The sequence below is a fragment of the Lutjanus erythropterus genome, chromosome 18 (genome assembly GCF_056507025.1).
Source record: "Lutjanus erythropterus isolate fLutEry1 chromosome 18, fLutEry1.hap2, whole genome shotgun sequence".
Classification (NCBI taxonomy): domain Eukaryota; kingdom Metazoa; phylum Chordata; class Actinopteri; order Lutjaniformes; family Lutjanidae; genus Lutjanus; species Lutjanus erythropterus.
Genome location: NC_139334.1, coordinates 23,289,404 through 23,315,700, shown reverse-complemented (window position 1 = coordinate 23,315,700; position 26,297 = coordinate 23,289,404). Strand labels below are relative to the sequence as shown.

General features: G+C 38.2%; 1 protein-coding gene across 1 annotated transcript in view; it reads left to right on the top strand.

Moving 5' to 3' along the window:
- Window positions 1-26,297, top strand: part of sash1b (SAM and SH3 domain containing 1b) — a 60,192-nt gene that overhangs the window by 1,080 nt on the left and 32,815 nt on the right. The window lies entirely within an intron of this gene.

Genomic DNA, 26,297 nt, shown 5'->3' with positions numbered 1-26,297 from the left:
TTTCTCATAAGCAATTAAAGCTTTTTCATGCCAGGGTCGAAGTTCATCTAAATACTAACTTTTTCATGTAAAGATCAGTATGTAGCAGATCCATAATTAATTTTGAGTTCTGATTAGCATTTTTTTTTTTTTTTTTTTTTTGCTGAGTGAGTGGGTGATGTGTAGAAAGAGATACTGGACAGTGAAGATTTGAAGAATTTAAAGTATGGTAAAAGTTGGTTAAAAGCATTCAGTTCTTTTGTACACAAATCTTTAATACTAATAGCTGCTTACAAGTATTCAGTTGGTCATTTCATACAGTTCCCAGAATGCCATACAATTAGCAGAGAATAGGCATGAAATTGTTTAATTTTCTCCACCAGGCATAAGCCTGATGGGTGATGTGTCATGTGTGTCTGACTGGAACTGGGCTGGAGCTGCAGCTAATCTTGCATACTACTGGACAGCCTAACACTATTTGTGCACATTTATGCTTAAGGACCTTTGTTGGTTGTGGTGATTTATGATTTTTGAAAAGCCTATTTCATTAACTGCTCTGTTTTGTGCTGACTGCTGACTGATCATGCCTTTTAACTGGTCAGTAGGGGCCACAATTCAACAGCAACTGCTAGGCTAAAAACAAGGCTTGCCTAGTGTGATGCAGGCCACATTCTGACCAGAGCATGTGCAGCTTTATTACATACCTGTTATGTTTGTTGTTAAGTTTGGCACACTGCATTATTAATAAATCCCTGTGCTGTAAGCTTTGCCATCTCCACAATGTGTCTGCGCTATATTGAAGGGCTCGAGGTCTGCACATAAACAAAAGAAAGATTGCAGACTTCTCTACAAAATCGATTGTAACTTGTTTAGTTTTTATTGATTTTCATGAAATTTGATTTGTTCTAAGTGTGAGGAATTGAACATGACACTGGTTACTTGTTGTAATTAAATTCAGTTAAAACTGTACTATACAAAAAACTTTATCCAAAACCTTGCAAATGTTTGCCGCTTATGTCTGACAGTTGTGGTAGCATCGCAGTAGGTGCTTCACCATCTGTAGCCTGGGGAGATCTGCACTCTACTGAATGCGCTGTGGGTTCAGGGCTTTCCATAAAGACAGTTTGTTGCTGTGCCATTATCCTGTTCTATTGGTGTTTAGCCACATAAGATAAATGACTTTGTGCTCAAAGGATGGGATGCCTTCAGTCTTCCTCACATTCTAGTCTGTTGTGGCTACTGTTGATTACGTAATTAGCACAGCATCCCTGCCTCTTAACTCATGGATTTCTCCCAGAACTGTGTGATTGTTTAAGGTTGGGGGTAAAGTTAGTCAAGAAAGAAGCCATTGCACTTTACCAAAAACCAATGGTTAAACCTGTGCATTGCACCATAAAATGCAGTCAGTTTACCATTTAGCATGCTGTCCATCTTTGGCTAGTCGCTGTTCAATAAGATAAAATACACCATTAAACAAAATACTGTTGATCCAGAAAGGCAAAGAACAGCAGCGAAGCAGGTATTTTAAATGTTATAGGTCATATATTTTGTTTTTTTCAGTTGGTAGGAAGCTGAACTGGTAACAATAGCCATGGCTGTACAAAACATAAGCCTCATACTTTACAGTTAACGCATAACCAGTGAACAAGCGTTAAAATCCATGACCTCTGATGGCAGAGGCCTCTGAAGGCAAAGGTCAGTGGGACAATGGATCAGCCTGTCTTGATGACAGATGTTTACTCAACGGATGATAAAATTTACTGACAGCCTGCCATTTTATTCCTGGGGATCTTCTCTGTTCTGACAACTGTCCAGTCTGTGTTGACTGCAGAGACTGTTAGTTAATGTAATTGCAGAGGATAGTTGCTCCGCTTTGGCGTTGTCCAAATCCATTCAGTCCTTAATACACTAAGCGAATGATCTGAGGACAGCCACATGAGAAGCTGCGTGTGACATTTGGCTTACTGTCAGCAATCTGTCGCCGTCAGTGGAAGGCGTGATTGATGGATTCTGGATTTGACTGTATCAGAGAAAACTGATGTTTAGACAAACCATGGTACACTGGTGATGTGAATCTGTTTCAGCTGTAACAGATTGTCAGACTGAATCCCTGCTCAGCAACACTGTTGGATATCGCCCCAGAATATCTTTACACTTTCAGACTTAAGGCACACATTCTGTTCTCAACAGTGGCACTTAGCCCAGAGAGAACTTGTTCTTTTAATTCACATTCATGCTCGTCTTGGTTTGGTCTTTTCTCAGCAGATACAAGCTTAAAACACTGCTCATCAACAATGTATGAATGTGGTCTGAGAGATTGGCAAGCCAGGTGCAGTTTTCCAGTTTGATTGAGGTGATCTTTGTGTCGTAACAAATCATAGAAAATATTGAGTCCACTTTACTAGATTGCCTTTACACAAGCCTTCCTTTTGTGCACTCTTATGTATTCATATGGAAAATGTGCTGTGTTTGGTGTATTCTCGTTTATTCTTATAATGATAATTTAATTGGATGAGTTTATTTTACCCCTCTGTGGTGCCATTAGCTTTAAAATAGTTGCTCTGTACTAACATAACTGTATGGTTCTGGCTAGTTTAACAGCTACATGCATACTGATCATGAAAGATTCAGGGGCTGTAAACTACTAAGTGCAAAAGCACTTAGTGATTCACTTCCAGCCTTTTTGTAGGTTATAGCCTGGCACAGTTTGATTCACCTAGAAAACTTTGCGTAATTCTTTAGACTTGAAAGCATCACCAGCTCTGGAGTCAGCACAACTGTACAGAGATTTTAAGTTCGTTCACAGGACAAAACCTATAAAAGATGTAACTGAAAGAGATTTTACAGTAGTGAATGAGAAAGTAGCTACACTTAAATACTCTGCTAGTTAGTTGATGCAGACTCTACAGAGTACAAAAGCCCTTTGCTAACATCTCTGTTTAACTTAAGTTACACTGTGTGATTGACATTTGGAGTATCATCCTAATACATTAAGGAAAAAGACCAACCTCTCTGGTTAATTAAACTTCTTTGTGCTTACATTATGAGGACATGATAATTCCATTCATTTACAGAGTGAATATTGAGTGGCAGCTTTCTTTGGAGCAGCTCATCAGTGAAGACTTGATTTAAAGCAATCAGATGAAACTGGTTGGCTCTGTGTGATAAGAGCATTTTGGGGCAGTTTGGCCTTTCAGGTTCATCAGATTGAGCCCATTAGCAGAATGCAGGTATGTAGGCCAGTGCAGCCCATTTTCTCACCAGGAATAGCATACAGCAGCTTTAGGCTAAGTCTGGCTGTACCAGCAATACTTGTACACTGTTTGTGCAAAGCTGGGCCACATATCAGTATAATTGTAATATATCAATATGTTATTAAAATGCTTTGCAATTAGATATTGTCTCGGATTTTGGTTATTGTAATATTATTCACAGAACAATTTATGATTATTCTGATTGACAACGGCATTTATGTGAAAGTCTGTTTCATTAACAACCATACACTACAGTGTAAAAACAAATCCATCTAGTGTCAAATTTCCAGAAGTTTGGTTTTCATACAACACATAAATGAATGAAAAACACTGGCAAAGATCTTTGCCAGGAGACTGAAGACTTTTTAAAAATCTGCAACGCCATAGATATCTTGGAAACTCTCTCAATATTAATCTGTAGTTGCTTTGATTCAAAAATTATATATTAGTAGTTATTATGAAGCCATCTTCATACCACATCATAATTTTTGTTCATTTATGTGACTTACATTAGCCTTGTTTGTGTTTAATCTAAGTAAGATCAATCAGGAGTATAGCATTGTCTCAAACTATATTCTGTCTGCAGTTCAGGAATTGCAGTAGTTGTTTGCATCTGTATAATGCCACAATGCCTCTGCTACTGAGTCTGGATTTTGTAGTTTAATCAATTCCCAATGAGCAATGTGCTTTTCTGGCTATTCTCCACGCATGACTAGTTCATTGTGCCGCAGGACCTATTAGTGAGTTTGAGAGAGAGAGAGAAAATAGTAATGTGATAAAAGCTGGTTGAGCTGTAAATGACCTAAACACTGGCACCACGACAAGTGTTTCCCTGAAAGTGTATAAGAGATTTCCACAAAATAGACGTTACATTATGGTAAAGCAGAATTAAATTAAAACAAAAATTCCCAAGACATTGTTGCGGGGCATGACCTTGTTTCTCCCAAAGGCAGGACCCAAATAAACAAACATTTCACAGCCAGATGAGGTTTCATTGTAGCTATAAATGTCTTTTCATCTCATTTTACAATCCTTTATTTTGCTATTGTCTCATGTTCACACAAACCTAGACCTGGTTATGTTGTAGGACTGTGCGAAGTTGTGAATTTGAAGGTAGATTTAAATCATTCCACAAATACACACATCCATATTGGCAAAAAAAAAATACTGTCTACATGAAATTGTTCAATGCTACAGTGGGTCACTTCACTTGTTTGCAGCTTCAAAGTGTTATTACACGCACAAATAAGTAATGTAATACTGTTAAATGCATGACAGATGCTCATGTTGACCTAGCTGCTTTACTGTTTTTATCTACAACCAAATGGATAAATGCCAAACTTTCTATAGACTGTCTGCTCACAGAAATAATTGCAATTCGCACCTTCCTGTCTGTGGATAAGTTTCCATACCTGACATAAGAACTTTCAGGTGGTGGGAATGGATGCTCTTCTATGCTGCAGCCTTATCTCATTATATAGTCTGAATCATAAAAATCAAAATCTTGCCTTACGTAGACAAAAAATTTAGTTGTTAAGTTCTGCAGTACCCATCAAGATGATTAACAAGCTTCTAGATGCAACAAATGATTAGCTTTGTCATTTGACAGCAAAGCATGCATTATATTGTTCACACTCGGAGCCTGTTGGGAAGGATTCCCTTTATAGCTGTCTTAACAAAGGGCACCAAATCCCTTGGAAGGCCTCATTGCTGTTCCCGGTCTGAAAAACATCCTCAGAATGAGGAACAAATCTTAGTTGTTCAGAAGATTTCCCTGTGTTGCTCTGCCAGAGGATTGGAGGACAAGTGAAACCAGCAGGCCGCTTTTGACAGAAGAAAAGCCTGTCTGAATAGAGCCTGGCAAAATACAAGCTCTGCAGCAGCTGACAGCTGTCGCTGCTTTTGTCACTATAAAATGGAGACTGAATAGAACTGTTTTTGTCAAACAAAGTTGATTTTAAAAGACCAGTCATGATTTTACTATGAGGACCAGTAAAACATTATGTGGAGTCAGACCTGTAAATAAATATAGTTGAAATGTTAATAACATCAATCAGTTTTTCTTTTGTTTAGTTCAGTGTCATCCTTATTACCTCTAAATAAAAAGGCAGCTTGTTACTTTGGTGAACAATGTTGCCTCACAGCAACAAGTTTCTCAGTTTGACATAAGCTGTCTCTCTCTGACAGGCAAGTTAGATGAATTGGAAACTTGAAATTGCCCAGAGGTTTGTGTGTGAACATTGTCTGTCTATATGTGTCAACCCCCCTGCACACATAGGATAAGTAGGTCCTGTTAATGAGATGATGGATGGATAAAATAAGTTGTTACTTGCTGTGTTATTTATTTTATCACCCAAGTTCTGGGATCATAAGCTGAGTTATTTCCACTATATTCAGGCAGTATGCTTCATAGATTTCTGATCTATTAGGACCATTATCCCTTCTTGATTGTATACAAACAGCTAAAGCTGTTCAGCTTGTTACTCATGCAGTAGTGCATGAATCACAATATTCACATTTAATTCTGTTGCACTGTGAATTGTCTGTTGCCACTGTCTTCTTGGGTATTATGTAGTGTACTTTAGGGTAGGCCTACTCATGGACTTCATTCATGTTATGTCAGTATAGATTAAGTCAAACCACTGGGCCATTATAGAGATATTGCTGGATTATTGCACTGATGGTTTGGAGTGGGGGGTTGAAGTATTGCACATAGCACTCAAAAGCTTAACATACCATGTACATGCTTGTCGCTTATAGTTTGGGATTCACTAAATTCCTGTCCAGCTTGTTACTCATGCATAAGTCTGTTCCTTTCCCCAACAAAACAGGACTGTACAAGGACAATTGTCATTGTACCAGCACATATTCAGCCACTCCACATAACATCACTGCACATGTTGTTCACACAGGGAATACTGTGCTATGTATAATGTAAACCCATGTGTTAAGCAGGGCATAATCACTGACCTATATTTGTGAATTTAAGATTAGAGTTGTCCAGGGTCAGTGGACTAGAGGTTAAGTGCACATGGTGCCAGTTGCTCATTGTTGTCTGTATATTTTTCTATCCGGTTAATTGACATGTGTAATGGTCCTCATGTCTCCCTCAAGCAGAAATTATTCAGAAGAGCATCTGGAGGGGCTTTGCCCAGGGAAAACAAGAGAAGTGCAACACACACTTAGTTTATGTCCAGCAACACACCATGACCATGTACATGTTTTTACAATGTGTAAGCTCAAGAGGGGAGGGTTTTATTTTCCCTTTTTCTTGGACTGAAAAGTATTTCATGTAGCTGTTTTGTTTTAAACATTTCCTTTCACCACCCCTAGCTATTGAAACACTCCTCAGTCTCAGGCCTTTACCTCTTTTTTGCTTCAGCTATTGTATAACAATGCTAAGTAGTTCTTTGAAACTATGTGGCGCTCTCTGAATTTAAATCACTGAAGAGAAAAGTGATAGAGAAAGCCTCTTTTGCTTTGTGGAAGACACACGCAAGAGGCAGTTGAACTGAAAGAGCAAGCACTGAGCCGAGCACTGAATGCTTTGGACTGATGTTCTGAATGACTGTTTCTGATATTTGATAATAAGTTTTAGGGACACATGACAGTATTCAGGTGTGTTCAGTTAATTAGTTTTGTCAGGGTTAAAGGACCAGTGTATAGAAATGAGTGACATTTAGCAGTGAGCTTGTACATTGAAAACATCTTGTCTCACTCTTCCTTTTTATAGGTGTGTAGGAGAACCTACAGTTGATCCGAAACTTGCACAAAACAAGAAAGACCATATCTATAGCCAGTGTTTGGTGCCATATTCTGCCAGTAATCACTGTAAATCTTACACACTAGACCTTTAAGGCCAAAACGCACCACAGGCTTCATCTGACACGCATTAATAGACGTGCGTCAGATGAAGCTTCTATAGCGCACTGCAGGCTTCAGAATAATGCAGCGAAGTGACAAATGTTTCATGGAGGAGACGAGCGTCTGTGTGTTTCAGACAGGTATTTTAGTCAGATAACTGTTCAATGCCATCAGGATTTATCATCAAAAAAGTTTATGTCAGTCGGCACCTCACACACAATCCCGCTTCCTCTCTGCTGTCCCTCTCTTGATCTTTGTAGTTATGATTAATCGACGGGGAGCAATTAAGTATTTAAAAGTACACAAATGGGACTTGGAGCAAAAAAAAAAAAAAATCACACACCACCGAAGTGTACAGTAATATTATGTTTCATGATCATAAAAAGTTTTTATATCAAGTCGGCGCACACACACACTCTCTCACTCCCTCCCTCACTCTCTGCTGTGGGTAGATTTTTTTAAAATCTGCTTTCAGGTGGAGCTAAAGCTCAATCAGCACTCACTCCACGTCCATGCCTTTTTTATTCCATTTAACTCTCCCCAAACACGAACTGCAGCTGCAGATAAAAAAGCCCTGGTCCTCATTTGACGCTCCAAAATCGAAACAAGTTCGGAGTGCAAGCGTCAAGTCAGTTTGACGCATGTCAGGATGCTTTCAGTGCATGTTCTGTCATTTAGAACAAGGGGTGCACTTCAAAACACAAGCGTCAGACGCCTTTAGTGTGTTTTGGCCTTTAAAGTTAGACTTGTAATTTCCCAGAGACTTGTGAATAGCTGCCTTCTGTAAACAGCAGGGTATTGGCATGTCATTGTCTAATTAACCATACGAAACTAGACTACATTAAGTCTGCATTAAAGCAGTGGAATTTTAATTTCTTTGCACAACAAGACCTTTGATTCAGCACAGTCCACCAAGTCGACTGATTGCAACACATCATGGGAGATCATGCAAATGAGGGCTGTCGCTCAAGGCTAGTATCTACAGTCCAACTCACTTCAGCTCCAACAACCATCTTGTCACTGTCCTCTGGCTCTTGTGGCTCAAACACATCTGAACAATTCCACTAAAGCTGCTACACAGAGCGTCCATGTTTCAGGTTGTGTTCAGATCACAGTGGTGTTTGACGCTGAGACAGCGATGTGGACACATCTCCAGCAACTTTTTTTTGCCTGATTTTGAGACCTAATTTTATATACTTAGTGATAGATTTTTTTAATCATTCAAATTTGGTTGGGTGGTTAATAACATGTCTGTGGTGTGACAAACTCAGAACACACATTTATTGTTGCTTTACACAAGCTGCTTTAAAGACTTTTCCATGCCTCTAAGAATGAAAGTGAGAAGACAGTATATGATCTGTTTTTACTCTGTGTCTTATTTTAGTTCATTAGTTTATTTGAGATAAGTAAGATAAGTATTCATCCTTGACTTGATAAATGTGCAGTTTTGCATTGAGTGTCTCCTTGGCTTTCTCTCTCCTTGTGTTTTGCATCACTACCAGGCTCTTGGAGGTCTTTGAGCCACACTACAATGACCTTGATCACGTTCCATTACAAGGGTCTAACCATGCTCTCTGCTGGGCTATTTTTACTGCATGTGCAAGATGGGCCATTTCAGCAGGGTTAGCAAGTATTTTCAGTCAGTCAAGCAGAGGAGCCAGGAGGTATATTAGAAAGCTTCTCTTTCAAAGAGAGGCACCATTATGTTTCTTTTGTTATTTATTTATGCGTCAGGTTTTGCATTTTGCATGTTTGGATACAGTGTATTGATGCATAAGGTTTAATGTAATTTATATAATTTTAAGACTCATAAGTCAGTTAATTCATACTGTATATAGTAAGTAATCTACACTATTTTGATCAATTGTTTCAGTCACTTTTTTCAATCCAAAATGTAAAACATGATCTCTATTTTAAATGAACTGTCTAGACGCCCTCAGGCAGACTTCAGTAATCCATCATCCATAAACATTGTAACACATTTTTACGTGAAAGGGACTGTGCTTTTTTCATTCATCATTAGAGATATTGCATCTATCAGTCCCGTATTTCTTTTGAAATATAGGTCATATATGGATTGCAGCTTATAGTTTGCTTGCATGCTCTGCTTCTCAGTACATTAGCGCTAATTCTACATGCCACATATTAATGTTGTGACTCACTGATAATTCAATGCATTAAGAAAAGGCATTATTATATAAAAAGGATATGATATTGGTCCATTTATCAGCTTAATTCTTTTTATAGGAAGTCAGCAAAATACATTTTTTAGCAGAATCACATATCTTAACTTGATTTTGGTTCTTTATTATTATATTTTGGTATTAATTACTTTGGTTTCCAGTGCACTTTTAATATAGTGTGCAGCTGTTAAGCTATTGAATTTTAAATGAACTTTACTACACCACTATAATGCCCCAGATAATCGTAGGAGGTAATCAACTTTAGAACATAGTATTGATTTTGTGTTGTAATAAAGAGCTTTCCAATCAAACACTTGGCACAGTTACAGGAAAACAAATAATTTGATGCATAATCTCTCCATCTCAATAGTGAGACACATCACTCACTCATTTATAAATTGCTTAGCACTCTCTGAGATTTTGTATGTAATGTATAAACAAATTAAAGAAAACACCAATTCACTGTTTGAAATCAGTGAATTGGGGGAGAAAAAAATTTAATCATAGATGAATACTAAGAAAGAGTTCTTTTTATTCATGATTTGTTTAGTTTTTTTTTCTGTCTCCTCTAAACAAAACACTAGTAGTTGCCCACAGCTCATTCAAAATGTAAAAGGATGAAACAAAGAAGAAAACTACTCACAGTAGTAGTCATGTCAAATCTCTGCTGATGTTTTGGCAGACAGCTTTTGGATTCCCTTCAAGCCATTCTCGCAGGTCAGCCAAGCATTTAACATCCTGTAACATAAAAATACTTTTTCCTGAATCATGACTGTCAGGCAGTTGTGAGCCTCACTACATCTCTCAGGTTGTCTGGCACTAGTGCTTCAAATATTCCCAGGTATAAATCAACAGCTGTAGAAGAAGATTTTAGTTTTGGTAGCTACTATAGCATCCTGCCAGATTACCTGTGAGACACTAGAGACTAAATTTTTAATTGAAAAGCAAACATTTTTTTTCCCTATGTTAAAATTTAATAGTTTGTGTGTCTGTCTGTTCTGTTACTGTCTCCACAATCTCAGTTTTTTATCCGACAAGGCTCCCACCAAATTGGCCTGCGGATTTGCTTTGAAGACGATCAAGCAGAAACTTTCTGTTCAGGTGGACAACTATAACAATAGTGTGAAGGTAAACATAGAAAGAAGTCGCAACATTTTCTGTCACAGTTCTCTACTTTCTGTTCAATTTTAATGTTAATTCTGTGCAGCATCTCTCTTAAAGGTGTTCATAAATCAAACAGCATGTTTTTATCTTTATCTTATGAATGCGCCTGGCTGTTACAGTGGAGACCACACCAACCAGTGAACCATGGGAAGTGTCTTACACCCATTAATGATGCCATGTCAGGCAACAATAAAAAAGCAAAAAATATCATCAGGCTTTGCAAGGCTAGAAAAAATTGTGTCCTTCTGTTGTGTTTGTGGGCACACAGCCAGTGCATTGTCTCACTGAAGCCCTGTGCAGGATTGTAATGACCTTTTCAAGCAAATGGTTTGTTAAACCCACATCTGTGGTCAATCTCATCGGGTTGGCATACTTTATCTGGTGTGCTTTCACCATTCAGCATTGGTGCACAGGCATCATTATTAACTTTATTTACTCTAATTATGACATTATGAACACTAACTAACTGCCACACAGGCCTAAAAAGAAGAGACATAAAGAGAGATGGCAAGTGAGAGGGTGCATGTGACCAAGAGAGAAGAATAGAAAGTTGGCTTTATTTGTTGCTTACTTTGCGTAATAAGCAGTAACTTTGTAATTCTGTGGTGTAGCATTGATGTGGATGGAATCACATTTGCAGACTGGTCTCTGTGAACAATGGTCATCAGAAATTAATGAGTGACAGCTCTCTTACTAACATGTTTAAATGCTTGTTGAATTCAGTCAAGAGTGTACACATTAATTTATGAAGCACTAAGCTTATGCTCATACTACTGTACATGTCGTGCAAATACTTCTGGTATTGTCAATGGGACACAACCATGTTTTGACGTTTGTGGCTTACAGTAAATCTCAAGCTTCCGATCCATCTGTGTGACGTTGTTGTGGCCCATTAGTGATATGGCCCTGAAGGGCCAAGGGATTAGACTTATGCCACTGTTACAGCTTGTGAAATGTGCCATGACATGACATCTATCCATCTATAGTAATTTGATCTGGGTTGATCTTTTTTCTGTTTTATAAATGTCATTTGTACACTGGATGTTTGATTTATTTATTTATTTATTCAAACTTTATTTATTTGGGAAAATTTCACTGAGAGGAAGCCCCTCTTTTGCAGGAACACCCTGATCAAGGTTACACATTCTCACCTGGAAGCTGCCCAGTATAACCACAGTCTAATGATCTGCTGCCCACTGAGCCACTCCACTGGAGCAGGTGGGGTTACGGGCTTTGCTCAAGGGCACCTCAGTGGTGGTAATGAGGGAGGGACGTGTTATTTTTCTCACTGTATCCTGCCCATCCAGGGATTGAATGGGCAAAGAAGTCTCAGCACTGGCAGTGTTAGATAGCATCTAGTGATAAATAATTACAATAAAGACAGAAAACAAATCCAGAATAATGAGCATCAGAAGTGAAGAAAAAGGCTTTACAATGAATGAGACTAGACATCTTTTGTTGATGCCTTTGTTCTCAGGGCCTTAAGAGCCTAGTGAGACTTGATCAGCATTTTATCATACTGATCTCTTTTAACATTTTTCGCAGATAAACTTTTACAGCGTGTAATTGTTTTAACATTTTGTTCTATTTTTATGTCATAGAAGCCAGAAGGCGAAGCTCTCGATCTACTGGTCAATCTTCGTTCCTACTCTCACCTATGGTCATGAAGCGTGGGTCATGACCGAAAGAACGAGATTGCGGATATAAGCGGCCGAAATGGGTTTTCTCAGGAGGGTGGCTGGTATCTCCCTTAGGGATAGGGAGAGAAGCTCAGTCATCCGTGAGGAACTCGGAGTAGAGCCACTGCTCCTTTGTATAGAAAGGAGCCAGTTGAGGTGGTTCAGGCATCTTGTAAGGATGCCACCTGGTCGCCTCCCTAGGGAGGTGTTCCAAGCACGTCCAGCTGGGAGGAGGCCACAGGGTAGACCAAGGACTAGGTGGAGGGATTATATCTCTGCCCTGGCCTGGGAACGCCTCGGGATCCCCGAGTCAGAGCTGGCTAATGTAGCTGGGAAAAGGGATGTCTGAGGTCCCCTTCTGGATCTGTTACCCCTGTGACCTGATTTTGGATAAGCAGTTGAAAGTGGATGGATGGAGATATAGTGTTATTGAGAAGTAATGTAGGGGTGAAGGAACCACATCTTTTGTGGCTGTGCCACTCACAACAGAATCACAGATCTGATATTTCAGTAAAATGATCAAATCGATAACTGCATTGTGGCCTTTAGAGTGTAAATCCCACTGTGCAGAAGACAGTGGGAATACACCTTATATATAATGTGAAGAGCAGTGGCACATCAGCTCTAGTTTGCCTGTTTCTCTGATGACAGTCAGTCGTAGCAGCTTCCCCACAGAGTCAGCTGCTGCTTCCATCTACTGGTTCTCTGTAATACAGGACGTGGCTTAGTCTCCATCCAGCTGTGTAGTATTTGTTAGATCAGTGCAAGGTCTGCCCATGCAAGCAAGCTTTCTTACCATAAAAAGGGCATTGTATCTGACCTTTCAGGGAGGCTATTGGTGTTTATATGGGAAGAAAGCCAAGGGTCACAAGCCTGAAGTGAAGTGAACGCTGTATCTTGAGATTATGACCCACTTTCCACTCCTCTTCCTATCAACATCAGCTAAGACCCTCCTCCCTTATAAATTTCATATGACAAGTCAACTGACACTACTGCATGGATTGAACCACAACAAACGGTTAGCTGAGCTGCTTCCCTGGTGAACCATTTGCATAGAATATGGCATTTCTCATTTCCACTGCCATGTGAAATTACGAGGCTGAGATTCTTCCATTCATCCCCCATTATCCTGCATTTGGTTTCCTGAGAAAATTTAATGTGCTTAATGTCACCCTGTCAGCATACATAATGAATTCACTCCAAGAACTCCCAAGTTATGTGGAGCAGCTGTAACATGGTTGTGTTTGTTTTGCCTCAGGTTCACCCATTAGCCTCCTTTTTTCAGTCTCACTGGATTATTATAAGCTCATGTTAACTGTTTTCACTCCTCGTGTGAATGGTATATGGGAAATGTTGTGGCTGCTAGATAATTGTCATTCTCAAGTCAATGAAAGGTTTTAAAGGTTAGTTTATTGTTTTGACTCTTTAATATAATTTAAAATTAGAAAAAGAAATGTTTATAAATATAATATTTTGCATTATATGGAATGTTTTTGCATCCATTATTCTATATTAATAGATTTTGTGTTAAATTCTGATGCTTTATGGATTATTTTGTGAAGATTGTTTAAAAAAAAGTTGTTTAAAAAGTGAGCAGAGCAACGATGTCTTTGTAGTACATATTTTTTTAATCCAAATCCTTTGTGTAGACTGAGGTTTGAAACCTGAGCCTGCAAAAAACCCTAACAACTCGGTAATATTGTGAAAGTAGGAAATGCAAGACTGATTGCATTAATGCATCATGGACTGTCTTACTCAAACCTTTCAGACAACATCTGATCCACTGCCTTCAGGTTTCAGGATCACACAACCATGAAGTAAAGCAAACAGACCACTCAGTCAATCGAGTTTGAATTCAGACTAAACCTTAGAAACTATGACATACAGTGTGTACTTATCACGCACTGCAAGAGACTGACAAACTTTTCTTTCTTGGATAAATCTAAATGTTATGGTGTATTTTTACTGGGGCAGTTGTGGCTGAGCACCAACCTAAAAGATTTTAAAATATGTCAAATTGAGGTTACTGCTTAGAGATGATGTGACAGTTCTGTTATGTGCTATACAGGGTCAGACATTGTTAGTGTGTTATGTTTCACCTCTGCTGTCCCTCATCAAAAATACATTACTTTTGTGTGTTTCAAATTTGAAAATAAAGGCTAAACAGTAGGATCCACTTGAGTGTAATACATAGACGGATGTCACGCTATGTAAAGAAAATAGCTTTTTCTCAGGTCAGCAACGTCACACCAGATCAGTACAGCTAGCTGAAAACCATCTGAAACAAAATGAAATGATCTGCATTTTTTTTGTGTGTTGCTACATAGAATGTATCTGTCATACATTGCAAGTACGTATTACATCATGGACTCCAAGTGGACAGTCAGAGGTTGTCCAGTTGCATACTTACTCAGGGCTGGAATGGAATTGTTGGAACAGTTGATGACTAAACTTTTTTGCAACTTGACATTGTTGCTGATGAATAAACTTAAATTTGCAAGTAATAAATAGAAGACTATTCACAAGTGTAGTTGTTGGTGGTTAATGAATCTTGAAAGAACTGTCTTGGTCTTGCATCTAGCTTGACTCTGATCCTTGTATTGACACTACGGACACCGTTTGGTCTCTCTCTTTCAAAGACAGTTGTTTGTTGTCATTGTCTTCTGTCATATATTGTGGGCACACAACTTTCCATACCAGAGAATTAATGTTTTGTGTACCATTTCTTTGGAGCGCACAGGTTTTCTCACAGTTTGGTTTGGTCTGCCTTGTTTGGCTAGAAAGGGCAGTAACTCCACGCCATTTGACATTGCTTTGTTTGGCCATTTGTATATATTTGTGCTCATTATTAATGTGCCTCTGGAATTGTTTAAATAAAATTTGAAAGCTGGAAAAAGAAAAAGATGTGCATTTTGAATATTATTAATGATTAATCAATTATTGATTGTTAACATGTTCTACTATTGGTTAGGGAAAATGCAAAACATTTCCAACCTTAATTCACGATTAGTGGATTCGCAATTTTCATTTCCACTGAAAAAAAATATTAAAATCATGGTCATGTCACATTTCCTGTGGTCCACACCAAACATGTTTCTTCACATCTGGAAAACAGGATTTGTAGGCCGGGACATCTCTGCAGCACTAGATCACTTCATTATAATGTTGTTTTGTCACACTTTTTGGATATTGCACTTGGCCATTACAATTTCAGTAATATTTTGATTAGCCCAGTTTTACAGCCCTAGTGTGGAATAATTGTTAAGAATAGATTCATGGTTATGTCATTTACGTAGAGAAAAAGATAAAATACCTCTCACTGACCATGATAGACCTCTATTCAAGGTTTAAAGCAGCTTTCAATGGTCTTTGTTTTGTTTCTCATCAGTCTCATCAAGTGCTTCCAAGCTGCATATCTTTTACATCTTATCTGAATACATGCAGCAACTCTTTGAATAATGGATAGCAATGTCTTTGCTGCCTCAGTGACAGGGAGGAAGCCTGTTCCTCTAAAAAAGCTTCTGAGGAGCAAGCTGTGCCTCTTGGGAAAGAAGATGGCAGTGAGCAGAGTTGTTTGCCGTAATAGTTTATATGTACTGTATGAATGCGACGTATCCCTAAGGTGAACACTGGGAAGCTGAGGGAAAGTGATAGTGCTGTAAGAGTATGTTTCTGAAACCATTAAGGTGGGTGTTGTGTTATCAACTGAAAGAATCAGGGCAAACAAATTTTTTTGCACACTGTGGGAATGCGCATATACGCATAAAACGTAATGCCTCTTGTGAAATATTAATTGTCGCTTTTTATATCTGTACAGGACACTGCTGCAGTTTGGCTCTGAAGGCTTTGGTCAATTTCCTCACTGCTTTTGTGGTGCTTGTTTGATAGTGCAGTCGTGGCCCTGCTGTGGGGTTTCATAGTTCTATTCTCTTTGCTTACATTCTCATGTCTCTCTGTTTATTGTAGAGCCTTTGTTTGAAGAGCTTAGTGAAAGGGTTGCTGCTGTTGCTATGTGTAGTCTTTAATCTTACAGTGGGACTCTGTACAGTGAGTTGGGGGTTACCTTCACTGCTGTGTAAAAGATTAAAATGTTGAATGCAATAAGGGTCACTTGCGTGATTCACTTGACTCCCTGAGAGGAGCCATACCACTGTATATGTCACTATCAAATTCATCTGGCAGACAGAGAAAAGTAAAATGACAACTTGAAAAATCTCCATTATCAAATACTAAATCCGATGTGTACAGCATTTTTTTGTTTTGTTTTTTTCTTTTAACTTGAAGTGCATCTGCTTTCCTCTTTTAATAGAATAAAATACAAGTAGTCAGCCATGACCTAAGCATGTCTTTGGCGATGAATGTTTGAATTATTTGCAAAACAAAAACAGGCAGTCTAGGGTTGCAACTAACAATTAGTTCCATCATTGATTAATCTGTTAATTATTTTCTTAATCAATTAATTATTTGGTCTGTAAAATGCCAGAAAATGTTTAAAAATGTCTGTCTGTGTTTCCCAAAGCCCAAGATGATGTCCTCAAATGTCTTGTTTTGCCTAAAACCCAAAGACATTCAGTTGACTGAGAAGAGGAAAGAAACCAGAAAAAAAAAATCTAATTTCAAGAGGCCGAAATCACCAAGACTTTGGACTTTTTTATTGAAAAATGACACAAAACAATTAATCAATTATCAAAGTAGTTGGTTATTAATTTAATAGTGGATTAATAATTGATTAATTGTTGCAGCTGTACAGTCATTTTTTAATAAAATAACATAAAAATAATAAAATAAATATATAATAAGAATTTAGAAAATAATTAACCCTGTAATATTTCCGTACAGTATTGGGACTTTTTTTAATTGTAATATTCAATATGTTGTTACATCACTACCAGTACTATTAAATATAAATGTTAGCAGACAACAGTGACTTTGAATTTGATTGGTTTGGATCGAAATAGCAACTGGCTATTTTTGGCGTTCGTATACAAGGACAGATCCTTCAGCCCTACAGGCATGACAGCATTGAGTTTCAGATTTGCCATAGATTTGATCAGATCAGATTAAGCATGTTTCCAAAATCTGAAGCTTTAGCATGAAAGTTCTTTCCAGAACCATTCAAGTAAGAACTCCTGATCCTCAATTTGAGAAAGAACTGACCTTGAAATCAAGATGTAACAAGCAGTTGGCTCGACTGACCAAACATGCATTTGTACCTGTTCAAAGAGTTTTTTTGGTTCGTCTACAGGTTTGGAGTCCAGACCACCCTTGTGGATTTGTTTATGTGATATGTTGGAGTTGAGCCCAAAGTAAATCTCAAACCAAGCCAAGACAGACTGGCCAAAGCATATCACACCTTATTCCAGGCCAAGACCAAAATAGCCAGCGAACAGTATACTTGTATTTACAAATGTAAAGCCTATGAGTAAAGAGTTTTTTTTAAGGAGTTGTGTACTCTAACATTGAAAACCCAACTAATTATGGAGTAATAATCCAATAGTGTCAAGCCCATGCCAAAATACACATAAACTCAGACCAACAAACCAATTGACGTAAAAATTGGACAGAAGTTCTACAAACCAAAGATTGTTGTGTTTATCAAGCAGATAAAACTGTATAACGCTAACACTCACTATGATAAGCAGCTGAGTACTGAAACATGATCTTCATTAGGTCTCTTGGCTCAAGTCATCTGCATCACCTCAGTTCTATGTTTGGGTTATGTCCAGCTATTCACTTAGTGTGACAGTGTGTGCTGATTTTCCCCAAATTCCACAGAGGCCGTAAGTTGGAGTTCTGTTTTAATAAAGGAAGGAACTGAAAAGTAGCCAGGCAGCCAGCCCAAACAGCCAGACAGGCTTCGAATGTCACAAACATCCTCTGGCGTTTGTGCCAACTAGCTTACTGAAATGTTAAATGAAATGTATTATGGTAGAATTGACCCACAAGGCTTGGCACTCAGTGTGCCAAACGTGGTAGCTTGGATAGATCCCTATTCTCCCACTGCTGGCATGGTGGTATTATACAGTTTGTTCTTTACGCTACCAGAGAAATTCCTGACTTCATCTTTGTTACTACTTCAGAGTTTCCTTGTCTAGATGTAGACTGTGCCTAAAGAAGATACTACAGGCTCTGATTAAATTCCTCTGTGTTTATCATGTGTTATCCATTTTGAAACTGCAGCTATGTTCATGCAAGGGTGGAATTAATTGGCTTGATTCAATAAATTACCATTTGATTAGGGAATTCCCTCTGGCACAGTTATATTGATCCCACTTGGTTTGTCTAATTGTGGCTCAGATTTCTGTCTATGCTCTGGAAGTCTTTTGTTTGCACTTTTTAGAATCTGCTGCATAGAAATGGCAGAACAGAAATGGTTATCTATTTTTTCTCATAGAAAGTCATTTGTGAGCTTGTGCATTATTTGGTGTTTTATAATAACTTCCTGGATAATTGTTTAATGAAATGCAATACATTTAACAAGATGAACAACTACTTGAATTGAATTTATTTATGAAAGTCAGGGATACCAAATGCAACTGCTTGCTCAGTATCATATCAATAGAATACTTTGGAGGTAAACATTTGGCAGTTTCATAACGCAGTGAGAGGTAGATATCCATTACCTATATTTTGTTACCGAATGGGCAGTTGGGCAGATGGGATTGAGATGTTTTTCTTTTTTTTATGTCTAGTGACACCTAATTTTCTGCCTTAAAGGCTGCACACTCCCACAGTGTATGACTTGCATGACAAGCCCAGAGGCATCATGATGTTACTTTGGATTGACAAATAAACATCCATCATATGTTTATAAATAAATATCCTCCAGCCTTATTCTCTCATTGCTTAAGGTTATTTCTGGATAATGAAATGAGATGCCATTACCATATGACTGTGTGTTTCTTCTTTATTACTAACCAAAATTACATTGCTGTGTAATACTAAAGTCCTGGAGTGCAGTTGTGCTGGATATTCGTACGTTCAAGCACTCGCTTGCATTATAATTGAATGCTGTACCTATTTTGGTCAGAAAAGCTTTACTCTGACAACTGCAGAGAATTTCCCCTCTGCTGTTCAATCTGATATTGTGTCCATTAGGAACAGTGTGTGCGGTCGTATGTCACAGAGAATATGTGATGGAGAGACTGCACTGCGATGCAAGTGGCTGACCTTGATGTGTGATCTGATAATGTCATATAGAACCCGGGGACGAGGCCTTGCAGTTTTTCTTTCCATGTACAGTGTCTGGCTTGCTTTATCATCTAATGTATAAGGCATAAAGCCCATCACCATAGCGGTGCAGCTTCGGGAAACGTGCAGAGATTATATTGACGGCAATTTACTCCAAGTCATTGTGTAACATCATGAGCCATCATAAGATTGAATTGAAATTTATTTATTAGAAGAGAACATTTTTGATACTTCGATTACAAATAGTGGGATCTAGCCATGCATTTTGATTTGCTCCTACTTCCCAGTCATTTGTTTGATCTCTGCTGGGAGTTTGTGCAGCTCTTGCTGCCACCCAAATGTAGTGTATTGTTTAACTTTATATATGGTGCTTAAAACACTGTAAAATGTTTGAAAAACTTAAAGCATTGTGTTTTTCCAGCAGCAATGTGCTGGTCCCACAGGATAATCCACCGCCCTCACTGTCAACAGTTTTCATAATGAAAACACCTTCCACTGAGATGATAAAAAATGGAAGCCTAGTAAGTATGATAACAAAACCAATAATATCAAAGCACTTCAAATCCACCCCAACCTCTGTCTAACCTCTTATTTATGCAGAGGTACAGAGGGATTTGAATAAACCCTGTGAGAAGTAATTTGTGATCGTACAGCTATTTGGGTCAGTAATGCTTGATTCAATCTACACACGTCAAAATACACAACCTGTACAGGTCTGAATCAAATTTTTTTTTTCAATTCAATTTTGCTTTAGAATTTAAGACTGCATTTTATTGTTTTACCAGCACTACTTCTGCTATTCAACTTTTCTTTTGGCAGTGCATTTTGGGTAGTCATTAGCTCCATGACACCCTGTAGGTGGAGTGGGCAAGTGTTGGTTGGGTACGTTACAGAGTCTGATCTGGCAGACTGACAGGAGGCCCATTAGCAATTGCATTCATGACTAACCCTGGCCTGTCTAGCTGCCCACTCTGCTGCAGGCTCCCACAGTCATCCACCCAGACATGACAGCTGTGGTAGATACTGAAGCCGGGGGTTCACCTTTGCACTAGCAGGTTTCAGAAGTTGGCATGCCTGCTGGGGTATGTTTGGCTTTTTTCTGGGATTAGTGCAGACAAGCTAAAAAAAATTCCATATGGCACAATGAGGGCAACGTACCACCACACCAGGACCTCTGGTCCCATGTCTGGTGGGTTGTAGTCTGGGTGATTCACTGGTGAGAGTGGTAGCGCCCCCAGTCACGCATCTAATAAATATTAAAATAATATATTCGGAAATGGAGAAATGTGACTCATTAAGGTTTTGGTTCTCGGCCTGCTGCATACCTCCTCTTGACTGTGATTTAAGTAGACAGTTTGGATCTCGCAGAAAGTTTCTTAAATGTCACATAGATATTATGTCACTGTCATGAACCATGCCAAGCTTTTCTTGGCATTTAAATTTTAAGTTCAGTGAAAAGGTTGTAGAAGGTGGCATGGTTTAGAGATGAACACATTGTGCTCTCCTTGTTACTAAAATGTCACTTTGATTTGGAGAGCATACTGTAATGACATTCAACAGTGCAGTAGCCGAGTGAAGATTTCAGCATAATACAGAAAAGTAAATAATAAAATTTCATTTAACACAAACAACAGCAACAAATAAGCTCAGTGCGTTTGCACTTGGGTCAAGTATTGTTGGCAAATAGTAAGCATTTGTTTTAATCTCCTTGGTGTAGCAGATGGATAGGGTTTATCCACAGAGCCTTTGCAGGGATGTGTCAACAGTGAAATGACTGCCAGTGGCCCAAACTGCTGCTCATGTTACTTTGTATCTAATTTTGCATGTGGTCAACCAGTTTAACTTCCATCTACATATCATGTAAGCAACATTCAAATGTAATTCATGTAGACAAATGTGACTCGTCACACTGGTTTGACCATTTTTTAATCCATTAGAGACTCTTATCATTTCACTCTTTGACAGCAGCAAATGTTTGTCGTAGGGATGTCAGTAGAACCGATGTCTGCCAAAATTCTGAAAACATGATGGTAATCATTTTTCTGCAGTACCATAGGTACTGGGGATGCAATTCTTCTTTCAGGGGCAGCATAAACGCCTACAAATGTTTTAGTCTGCCATTAAATAGGAGAGGAAGAAGGACGCCCGCCAACAAGGACAAACATGTTGAAGAAGTTAAGTTAAAAAGAAAAATATAGCAAAAATCCTAACCCTGAAATACATGTTACCATTATTTAGAGACAACTGGTATTGTTGTCGAGCCAATTATGTTCCATGATGTTTTGCAATGTCTGCTGTATTTAGGCTGACGTAAAGTAATCATAGGCTACCCTCCTGACTTCTTACTGCTCAGTCTGTCATCTGTCGTTCTGGTCTAATGGTCTGTCATGTCAGTAAATTTAAACTAGCGTGCAGCTTGCACTCAGAGTTCAACTTGTATTCCAAGTTCAGCAGCAGAAATCACTTTGCATTCCATTACTTTCCAGACATGACAACATGCTCCCCCGCCAGGGATTTGCATCTGGCTTAGAAAATGTCCTAGCTCACTTCAAATCCGCCCACTTCACTGAGTTGGCTGTTTCTCTGAGTATGACAGATAGATAGGTAGATAGGTAGACAGTTGACAGTTCAGTCTGATGTCCTAGAAGCTCAGCAGAGTTTTTATTTCAGGTGGGAAAGAACAATAATAAAAGCTTTTATTATTTTTTTTTTAACTGTGGTATCAAATTGGATATTGAGAATCATGGATTTCACTGGTATTGGTACTGACTATTACATTTCTGGTATCGTTACATCCTTTTGGCCATAATGTTGGCTGTGTAAACCCAGACGAATAACTTCACAATGAACAATTGGAGAAAAATGTCAGGATATTACTGTGGTTTTGACAACATACATTTAAGCTCAGTGTAGAGACTGATGCCTCACAATTATCATAGTGTTAAGTTGTTTGTGATTCCTCAAACACATGGCATGACGTGAGTTTGCAGTGATTCCTAGAAGAAGTCTTGTTTGTGCCCCATGAACCAGCATGTGCCTGCAGGCAGGATGCATCTATTTGTAGTTCAAATCCACTGTGCTGAATATTTATCAGTCACACAAGCTTTCATGTTTCATTCTCTTGTTCTTTAGTGTCTGGACATACTGACTGTGAATCTTTATCACTCAATCACAGTTAGAACTTGGAGGACTTGAACTATAAAATGTTAGTCTTCAAAGACTTTCTTAATGAAACAGTGAAGTAAACAAGGAAGAGGTCAGAGCCACTGACATTTAGCTCTCAGCTTTTTGAAGTTCCTCTCTAGAGTCATTGTTGCAGAAAAATTGATTCAAAGTGCAATACGTTTTACATGGATGACAAGAGGTACAGGCAAACCCAGACAGGTTCAACCATGGATGTAAAGTTAAGTTTGTAAAGTAAAATATAGCTTCATTGGATCTCCATTGTTTAGCTTTTTAGTGTATTGAGTCCTAATGGTTTTTCTACAAAGGAAGCTTAACAATGCTAGATAAACTGGCTTGACAAAACCTAAAATGTCAGTCAGAGACAGCGGGCTTCACAAAGGCGGCTATCAACTTGCTTTGTTAACACAGGCTTTCTTCTTCAGACTCTCTGCACATCCACATAAAAAAGGGGTGTTTGCTGCATCACATGACTCTTTCTCCTCACAAAATGGAGCGATTTTGTGCCGCCTACTTCACTCAAGATGAACAAGTTGTTATAATGGAGAGTTGCAAAAAATATATTGCAGCAAAAAGCAACACTGGTGCTGCAAACAAGGCAAGAGATGAATGCTGACAGAAAATGACTAATTTAGTTAATGCACTCTAAATGCCTGCTGTTTAATTCTAATGTGACAACTGCACATTAAACAATTCAACTTAATACAGTATTTTGATGCTGTCAGGCTGGTGCTGTCCCATAATGATGGACAGCCTCCATGGAATTCAATTTTAGTTTTTGGCCAATTCAGAGTAAAATGAATATTACTGAGTGGCTACAATTTGTGATAGGATAGAGTAGTCAGTTTTCTAATCAGTGTTCTGAGTCGCAATATCAGGGGAAAATTAGTTCAGAATAAGATACCACAGCAATCTAGTCAGGTTTAAAGAGAGCACTGAAAACTCTGGCTCTAGACTCGAAATATCACACTCATTTATTAATCTCACTTTGACAAACACCCCTCTAGAGATTGACACATTGTTTTTAGAGTTATTACTTTATTGGGTGTTTGTGACCATGATTGAGATCAAATTGGTATTTACAGGCTCAGTTGTCCAAAAATTATACTTTCCTTTGAGTTACACCGACATGAGTCCTGTTTTCCATGAGAGCATTCATCAGTGTTGTAGGTCTGGGGATAGATCAGTGTCTTAAGTGTGTACTGTGTATAAATGTGCCTGCCTTGTCTTGATATCATTGTCAAGGTTATGTCCACATCTCATGCACTGCATCCATTATTCACACAGTTTTCTCCAACGCCTATTAGACATTATCACGTAATTGCCCCCGTGGTGGCCAATAAAGTCTATATGAGAAACGTGACTGTGTTCATCTATTATCTCATTAGCTCTGTAAAATGACATATTTATGGCTTGTCCCCATATAAGTTTTACATACTGGGTATCACGCAATGAGTTATCATTATGCAGTAGAACTTGGTTCATTCTTTAATCCACTTCCTTTGTTCTTTGGGGAAGACAAAGTAAGACCCAGCACTTAAAATTAACCTCATGTATGATTTACAGTATGTAGATGCTCTCTTGCAGCAGCTTACTGTAGATAAAACCATTTCTCAGTGTGTCCATAGAATGTTTAATCAGATCTGTTGTGGGAGGCAGTATCATACATCAAGTTAGTGTCAGTGTTTTTGTATTCATTACATCTTTTATATAGCAAGGAGACATCATAAGACTGAATGAAGAATCAGTATTCAAATCTAATGTGAAGTACAGATTAAAAAAATATTAATGACCATGTTGGCATTCTACACATGAAAATGAAAAAAACAAAAACAAAATATTTTTTTTATGTTTATGTAATTTATGTGCACTAATTTATCACTCTCACTTTATTTCAGCTCAGTGTGAGCGCTATTTCTCTCTTTCACTTAAACCCACACATGTACGAGTGGATCAGAGGACAGACAGGTGAAGTGACGTTGATACCAAGTACAAACAGGCTTCGTAGTGAATGACATGCTAACGTGCTGATGAATTTGATGTTTCTGTGTTTTTATTTGAGCATAGACAGGTCGTTGATGCTGTTTTGCCCTCATAGTTCTTCATGAAGTTTGTTGGAAGTGAAATAACATAGCCTGGTGCGTTTTATGTGGAGTGAGCACTGCGCCAAACTATGTTTTGCTCGTCAACAACTGGTCATATGGAAATTAAAGAGGCCTTGTGTCCTCTGGTGTGTTAACTGCATAGCAAATTGATCAGTCATAATTGTGTTTTAAACTGAACTAAACTTTCAAGTGTTAAATTTGAGAATGGAATTTGGAATAGTGACCCACTCACCCTCCAAAAACAGTCCACCCAGAGGAAACACTGACTTTTCCAACAGTTTCAAGTAAAACTGAACATGGTTGAATTTAGTGCAGGACTGTTGTGATTTAGTCAGATGTATTTTGTAGAGAGAAGAATTTGGTTTCAATTGATGGACATATACATCATTTTTAGTGCTGTGTTGCTATGTAAAGGTTTATTTTTGTTTTTACTCACAAGCATGCTTCAAAACGCCTGAGCGGAAATAACATATCCCAAATCCCAGTTGTTTTCAAAATATTTTCCAATTTGTGATTATCAGACCGGATCTTAATTTGGCCTCATTGCCCAGATTTCCCCAAAGGAAAGTGTTTGGACAATAAAGAAAGCTGTTCCAGTGGATGTGCTCTTACAGTTTTTATACAGCTTTGTGATTGTGATTAGATCTGACTTTTATTGTTTCAATATATGATTAAACTCAAACTGCTGTTCAAACAACAGCCTCCATCTTAAATCACCTTCTATGCAGCACAGTGACTCAGAGCTCCCTTTGAGATGATCACTGTCGGTTTAGCTGATAAAATCAGTTCCACACTAGATAACCTTGATGTTAACATCTGAACAGCCACAAACGGTACTCAGCTCCAGTGTATGAACTAATGATGCCCAGTGGACAGCGTGCACTGTGAGATACAGAGTTATTTTCAGCTTCGCTGGCAAATCTGGCATCTGTGTCAGTGTCATGGTTGCCAGATTTCAAACAACCGTGGAAATTCACTCTGAGCTCCACAGAAAGAAACAGTGTTTGACCGCGTGCCATGTCTTTGATGTCTTTTTTTCAAAAAAAGGTTGACGCACCTTGAAGCATGTTTTCTCTCTCTATCCTCTCTCTGAAAACAATGGAGTGCTTTCTAGTTTATTTTTAAACAAGTGACAGTTTTAGTGCCAGTTTCATGCTTGCATTTGTTTTCTGATGTATTTTATAAAATTATTTACAGCACAGCCGCTGTCCATTAAAAAAAATACCCTCCCTTTAAAAAAAATTAAGGCTGAAAGATTTTGAAAAAATATTTAATTGCAATTATTTTGATATTGCAATTGTGATATGATTTGCAATATTAGAGGTGAGGTGACTCTGGTGTGATATTTTCTCTTTCTTTATTTATTTTTACAGGAATCTGTCCTAAATGAAGGTGTTTTTTTTTTTTTTTAAGTCTGTAGAATCTGATTTGTAGGACATGACATCGCTGCCTCATGACATTCAGTAATACAAAAGTTTGAATTGACACATTTTTTCTTGACAAATTTTACACCTCCTGCGTTTTGAAAATTGCAAAAAGTCCCACTGCGATTTAAATAACATTTTCATTATGATTAATTGTATAGCCCTATACAAAATATTTATGAAGATTAGGTTGAACTAACTTTTCTTTACTATATTAAAGATATGGGAATATACAGCCTTAGTAGAGTTACGTTGTTCTGTTTAATTTTGA